The following is a 7,259-nucleotide window of genomic DNA, read 5'->3' on the forward strand; positions in this document are numbered from 1 at the left end:
TGCGTGACCTTACTTGCTCTCCCATGTCTGTGCAGACATCACTAATAACTCAAGGGTGTTTATTCTGCTAAATTGCAACATTGGCTAGTAATCCTTCTCAAAATAACATCTTACCATCTTGACATTCTACTATGTTGCCTGCCCGGAGGCTGAATGAATCCCATAATAGAAAGATTACTTCTCCTTTGATCTGAGGATTTTAAAACATAAGGAATATTCTCCATTCACTCACTTATTTGTTCTTTAATTAAAAATAACTATGAATTACGCAGTCAAGTTCCTCACATTTGGGGAAATCATAGCGGTCACGTCTGGAGTGCAATGGATGAGTCTTGCCCAGGGAAAACCACCTTTGTGATCAGGGTATCTCCCCTGCCAGGTAAGTATTATTCAGTCAATTCTAAGCTGCACATCTCCTACCAATTTCCATGCACATTTGAACATTTCTGACTTGGGGATGTGTATTGCAGTCAATGTGGTGGTTTTTTTCCCTCTTCTGAGCAATCTCTTTGAATTGATGGTACATTGTTCAGTTGACAGCATCTTAGAATGGACAAAATATATCCATTCATGTATTTATGTGTGTATTTGCAAAGTAAGTATTTGTGTGTAGCTACTGGGTACTAAGCAGTTAGCCCACATTAATGAACATGGCCCAGACTCAGTGTTCGAAGATAGGGTTTCTCAGCCTAGGCATAATTGAGACTCGGGGCTAGATAATAATATTGTTTAGTAGGGCACTGTTCAGTGCATTGTAGGATGTTTAGCACAATCCCTGGTCTACACATATTGTTGCTAGGGGCACCTTCACCCCAATTATGACAACTAAAATGTCCCAGACATTGCCAACCCCTGGGTAGGGGGTGGGGGGCATAGGGAGGAGTGAGGAATCATCCCCAGGTGAGAACCGCTGCTCTAGAAGTTAGCTTTTTGTCTCTGTCTTATATCACTCATCCATGGAGTAGAGATTTTACTAAATATGAGTCAAAGCAACTTTATTTTTTACCCATGTACCTTGGGAATTGAATGATACCTACTATTTTTAGGGTACTTGGTATGCACTGGAAACAGGATTATGCCCTTAACTCGTTGAATTCAGATAATGAAAGGCAGAGTGTCAGGAGGGATTATAGGTGGCCTCCAGCAGCCCCTGTCTGAATTTAAACTCCTGGCTTGTGACTGCTAGCTGTTTGTTACCACAGGTAAGGCACTATCCTTCCTATGCCTCAATTTCTCCATCTGTAAAATGGAAGTACTATAAGAACTATACAATGAAAACATTAAAATATGTAGAACCGTTAGGAGACATAAGAAGTACTCATAAAGCACAGTTATTCTTCTTAAAATCAATGATATTGGCATATTATTTCACTTATCAAATGAGGACATCGAAATCAGGGAAGTAAAGAAAACCGTCCAAGATCATGCAAGCAGCTGAGTGGCAGAGCTGAGATTCAAACACTGTTATGACTGATTTAAAAGCTGATGGTAAAACTCAGGAGCATGTAGCTCTCCTGGGTGGGGCTCTGGCATCAGCAGGCAGCCGGAGTCTAGGCTAGGCTAGGCTTGTGCACACTGTCTTATTCTATCAGGGTCGCTGAGGGTCGCGGGTTAGAACACCCAGGGCGGCCCTGTGAAGCAAGGTAATGGAAAAACACCATGGACTCTGACAAAAGTAAATGAGAAGCACATAGAAAGAAAGGCAGAAAATAACAGATGGGAACCAATATAGGAGACACGTACTGGCACGGAGTTGGGGCTTAGCAGGTGACTGAGGTCATTTCTTATCACAGGCTTCTTTGTGTGCTAGTTTGAGCCCTGCATGGCCCGAGTGTTTGGAGAGTGCCATTGGAGTTCGCTTCTCTCTGGTTGTGGCTCCCCTTCCTTTGGCTGTGCTGTGCTTTGCCACTTACAGGTTCATCGCTCTCGCCTCCATGAAGATGGCCCTGTCCTGGGCTTGGAGCCACTTACTGCTGGGGCCACACTCTATTGTCCCCAAGTCTCCAGAATGTAGTGCCTTGTGATGCTTGATTATTACTTACTTGATAGAGAAACACATGATGGCATTTCTTTCCAATGGAAATCCTCTGACTCAAAGTCTCATTTCATAGGGAGGAAACTGAGGCAAATGAGTAACGCACTTGAGCCTGGTTAGTGAGCAGGGAGTCTGCGTCATCTGGCACAGACTCCCCTACTCTTTCCATAGCTATTCACACAGATAATAACTGTCTATAATGTGTGATGCACACATTCATTCACTATTCATTCATCTAATGAAGTTATTGATCCTTGGTACATACCAAACATCTGCTGAAATTCTTGACCCCATGTTGTCTGAACCACTCAGTTTGGCACTGGAGGCAGCTGTCTTGTGCTATTCATTCCTCCAGGAGATGTGCATTGGGTACTTGCTCTGGTCTAGGCAGAGATTAGTTGCTGGGGATCTAGACTTGGTCCTGGAGAATCTAGACTTGGTCCTGCCCTCAAGAAGTTCCAGTTCAATGCTTGAGACAGACTGGATGGTAGTTATTTTATCTGACAGTTACTAAAATTTACACAAGGCAGAGTGTGGCAATTGCTCGTTGATTGCCTTTTGGATGTGCATCATGTTTCTTCGAGTGGATGGCAAGTGCTTCGCCGGTGAGGAATGCATCTTTTGCCCTTTTCATGTGCTGTATTAATGGCTGTTTAGGGCGTAGAACATCATAACTTGGCCAGGCCCAACTGATATCCCTGCTAGGAACTCACCTGGGAGCTGAAGAAGGAAAGTGAATGGACTCAGGGTATGGTGTGGCCCATGGTGAGGAATGAAACTGACCAGATATTCAAATAGGTCTCAAGGAGTTTGGGGACCTCAGCTTGACCTTGGCTGAGTTTGACATCTGAAAGGTCCCAGGATGTCTGGAGATACCTATCAGTTAACATGTTGGTTTCTTATTAATGCGTAACAAACTTTTCCCAAACTCAACTTCTTAAGGCATTAATTGCTGTTAATGGGTTTAGAGGTCAGTCTGCTTTTCTTCTGTTCTCTGCTGGGCTCAAGCATGTATCTGCAATCAGCTGTGGCTCATGTTGGCAGCTCTGCTAATCCTGTGTGGGCCGGCTCATAGGGATCAGCTGGCTGTGGGCTGGGCTACGGTGGCCTTGGCTTGAATAGGGCTCTCCTTCCCACATGATCTCTCTCCTCCCACCAGGCTGGCCTTTTGAGGTCTGGCTCAGAATTGTCACAGGTTACTTTTGCTGCCTTCCATTGGCAAAGCAAGTTATAAGGCCAGCCCAGAATTGAGAGATGAGATATAGATTCCACCTCTTCAAAGCAGGAACTGCAAAGCCAACACAATAATCCATTTAATCCCCTGGTCGGATGTGGCTGGATTTGTAGGGGCTGCAGCCATGCAGGCTGTCCAGACCTACATCCTGCATGGTGAACTGAAGCAGCATGGTAACTCTTCTCCCAGTGATAATGATAAGGTACTTCCTGCTCTGCTTAGATGGATTCAGGGAGTGACTGCAGCTGAAATTACATCTAAACTACCACTGTACCTAGTGCTGAGTAGACTTGGGAAAAGGAGGATCCCATGGGGGTTAAGGTGTCTGTTAAGTGGAAACAGACAGGTGAATCCTAGCTTCCTCCTATGCTAGCTGTTGATCTTGGGTAGGTGCCTTCACTTCTCTACACCTCACTTTAGTGAGACTTAAATGAAACAACACACATAAATGTTTTGGGAGTTAAAGTGTCTGTCAAGTGGAAATAGGTGAATCCTAGCTTCCTCATATGCTAGCTGTTAACCTTAGGTAGGTGCCTTCACCCCTCTGCACCTCACAATAGTGAGACTTAAATGAAACAACAAACATAAATGTCTTGTGCGGTGTTTAGCAAAAGTAAGCATCCACAAAATATGATTTCATTTAAAAACACTTCAGCTTTTGAGTCTTTAATGACTCTGGCATCAAAATGTTATACTAAAAAGAGCTGTAGCTTTACAGAAAGATAAACCAACATGAAAGACTAACTCTACTACCTGACTCTGATTTGTGTAAATGAGGTTAGCATTTAACTTTAGACTTTGGTGTAATAACTATGTTCCCATTCTAACTTAATCTTGCTTAATGCCCATGGTCTGTGTGGGATTGAATTCACTGAGCCCCCAGCTAGTCTAAGGGGCTTGTTTAACCTTTTCTCTGGCCACAATGATTAGTGCAGAGTTGTGCATGTGCCCCAAACTGGGCCAATCAGATTTCTTGCTGAGATTTTGCTAGTGCAATCAAGAAAAACACATTCCCTTTCTGTGGTCTCATGGGCTATAAGGACCACATAGACAAAGAGCTGTTGGGGCCAATCTTGACACTGTGGGGATGGAGACTGAGAATAAAGTTAGGCAGAGGTGATGCAAAGCTGAGAGATTAAGAATGATCAAGCCTTGATGCAATGGTTGAACCCCAGGATCTAGCTTTTCATGAGGTTAAAGATACCCTTGGACTTCCTAGTTATATGGACTATTTTTATTTCTTGGTTTAAGTTTGAATTGTTTCTCTATCTGTTGCAACTAAATGATCCTAAATAATATGTCATGTAACTTCTTTGAGTCTCAATGTTCTCATCCTTAAAATATGAGAAACTGACACCCATTTCTTAAGGTTGTTTGTGAATTAAGAGTCTTTTTTTCTAGGGCTAGCAGAGTGCCCAGGACTGGAAAGGCTGGCCAGATTAATGAGGGCCTGGGATGCCTGTGAATTGGTCTAGACTCTTTCATCACCAGTGCAATGCTATGGAAGTCTTTCTCTCTTGTTGGCAGTCGTAAATCCTCCAGTTTCTGTGACCCAGTGGTGGCTGAGAAAGGCCAAAGATTTGCCTATGTCAAGAGGAAGAAATAAAGCAGGGGAATGAGCTTTAAGGAGAGAAAAATGGAATGAACAGCCCCTTTAGGTTACCAAGGTGGCTATAATTCCTTGCTCTTTCTCTACATGCTTCTGGTTTATTAAACATTCATATTGACTTGAGTTTCTCGGGACTCTCTGTATCAGATGGCACTAAATTACGGTAACTGAATAGCCTGCTTTTATTTGCTGAGTGGCCATTTGGGTGCTGATAGTACTTAAAGAAATTCTCTACTCAGGCTTGCTCTCTGCAAAGTCCACTGCCAAACACATAGCCACAATTTGTCCAGATATGCATTTGTGTTCGGAGGCAGGAGAGTTTAGCAGATTCTTGTTTTTTGTGTATTTCCAATGCTTAATTTTCATTTGACCTTATTTGAACAAGTATTTGATGAGTATCTACTATGTACCAGGCATGGTACTCAGCACTGGAAAAAGAAATTTGAGTAACTATGGATGGCTCAGACCTTCGAAGGCATTTAAAACAGAGTCAAGTAGGAGAGATAGTGGCTAGAAACTTTTTTATAAAATTTATATTAAGAATGGTTACCACTTGTTGAGCATCCACTGTGGGGCAGACACTCTGCTAGGCACTGCATGCGTTATCTCACGAAATTCTCACTGTCACTGTGGAAAATTCATATTCCCCTTGCATATATGTGAAAATTTAGGCTCAGAAGAATTGAGCTCACCTGTACAAAATGGTGCAGAGACTCCAAGTTTCTTTCAATATATATTTTTCCTTCTTCTTCTTCTACTATTATCTTCACTGGTCATTAGAGAAATGCAAATCCAAACCACACTCAGATACCATCTCACACCAGTTAGAATGGCAATCATTAAAAAATCAGGAGACAACAGATGCCAGAGAGGATGTGGAGAAATAAGAACACTTTTACACTGTTGGTGGGAGTGTAAATTAGTTCAACCATTGTGGAAGACAGTGTGGCAATTCCTCAAGGATCTAGAAATAAAAATTCCATTTGACCCAGCAATCCCATTACTGGGTATATACCCAAAGGATAATAAATCATTCTATTATAAAGACACATGCACACATACATTCATTGTGGCACTGTTTGCAATAGCAAAGACCTGGAACCAACTCAAATACCCATCAGTGATAGACTGGACAAAGAAAATGTGGCACATATACATCATGGAATACTATGTAGCCATAAAAAAGGATGAGTTCATGTCCTTCTTAGGGTCATGGATGAATCTGGAAACCATCATTCTCAGCAAACTGACACAAAAATAGAAAACCAAACACTGCATGTTCTCACACATAGGCGGGTGTTGAACAATGAGAACACATGGACACAGGGAGGGGAACATCACACACTGGGGTCTGTTGGGGGGTTGGGGACTAGGGGAGGGATAGCAGGGGTGGGGAGTTTAGGGGGGGATAACATTGGGAGAAGTGCCTGATGTAGGTGACAGGGGGATGGAGAAAGCGAACCACCATGGCGTGTGTGTACCTATGCAACAATCCTGCATGATCTGCACCTTTGCCCCAGAACTTAAAGTACAATTAAAAAAAAAAAACATGGTTGAGATTTATAAGGGGAGAGGCTCTGTGAAAGGAGATAACTTGCCTCAGAGAAACATCTTTTTCATGTTCTCTACTTTCTCCTTCTTGCCTGGGACAAGGATGTGATAGCTGGAGTATCTCCAGACGTCTTAGTCCAGGAGGTGAGCTTCAGAATGGAAATCACAGACAAAGAGTAATGGAGCAGAATGATAGAAAAGTCTGAGCCTTTTACTACCATGGAGCCACCAGCAGAGCCCTGGATTGCCTACCCTAGCCTTGTTTTAAGGAGAGAAAATTACCACTATGTCATTTACTGCACAATTTAGGTTTTTTGTTCCACACAGCCAAGTTACAGCTAGTCAAGTCTCACAGCTAGTAAGTAGCAGAACTGGGATTTGAAATGAGGACTTTCTTAGTTTAAAGTGCATTTCATTCACCACTGTGCTGTTCATTCACCTGGAGAACATCCATGCGTGTGCCTCTGCATGCTCTCCACTGTGCTAGGTACTAAAGATGCTAAGATGAATAAAACCGTATGACAATTTAGTTCTGACATACACTAGAGGTATGTAAGAGAGAATAACTACCTACCTCAGTGGCAAAAGTAATTGTAAAGTGGGCAACATCCGCAGAATTTTTTTTTTTGAGACAGTTTCACTCTTGTTGCCCATGCTGGAGTGCAGTGGTGCAATCTCGGCCCACTGCAACCTCCACCTTCCAGATTCAAGTGATTCTCCTGCCTCAGCCTCCCGAGTAGCTGGGATTACAGGCACCCACCACTATGTCCAGCTACTTTTTTGTATTTTTAGTAGAGACAGGGTTTCGTCATGTTGGCCAGGGTGGTCTC

The 7,259-nt window shown here is 43.0% G+C and overlaps 1 pseudogene; it reads right to left on the reverse strand.

The window, feature by feature from the left end:
- Positions 1-239: 239 nt before the first annotated feature.
- Positions 240-387, reverse strand: LOC135278206 (U1 spliceosomal RNA; annotated as a pseudogene).
- Positions 388-7,259: the final 6,872 nt, after the last annotated feature.

The sequence above is a fragment of the Aotus nancymaae genome, unplaced genomic scaffold, assembly GCF_030222135.1.
Source record: "Aotus nancymaae isolate 86718 unplaced genomic scaffold, 86718_ANA_hifiasm-v0.15.2.pri h1tg000036l, whole genome shotgun sequence".
NCBI classification, from domain to species: Eukaryota; Metazoa; Chordata; class Mammalia; order Primates; family Aotidae; genus Aotus; species Aotus nancymaae.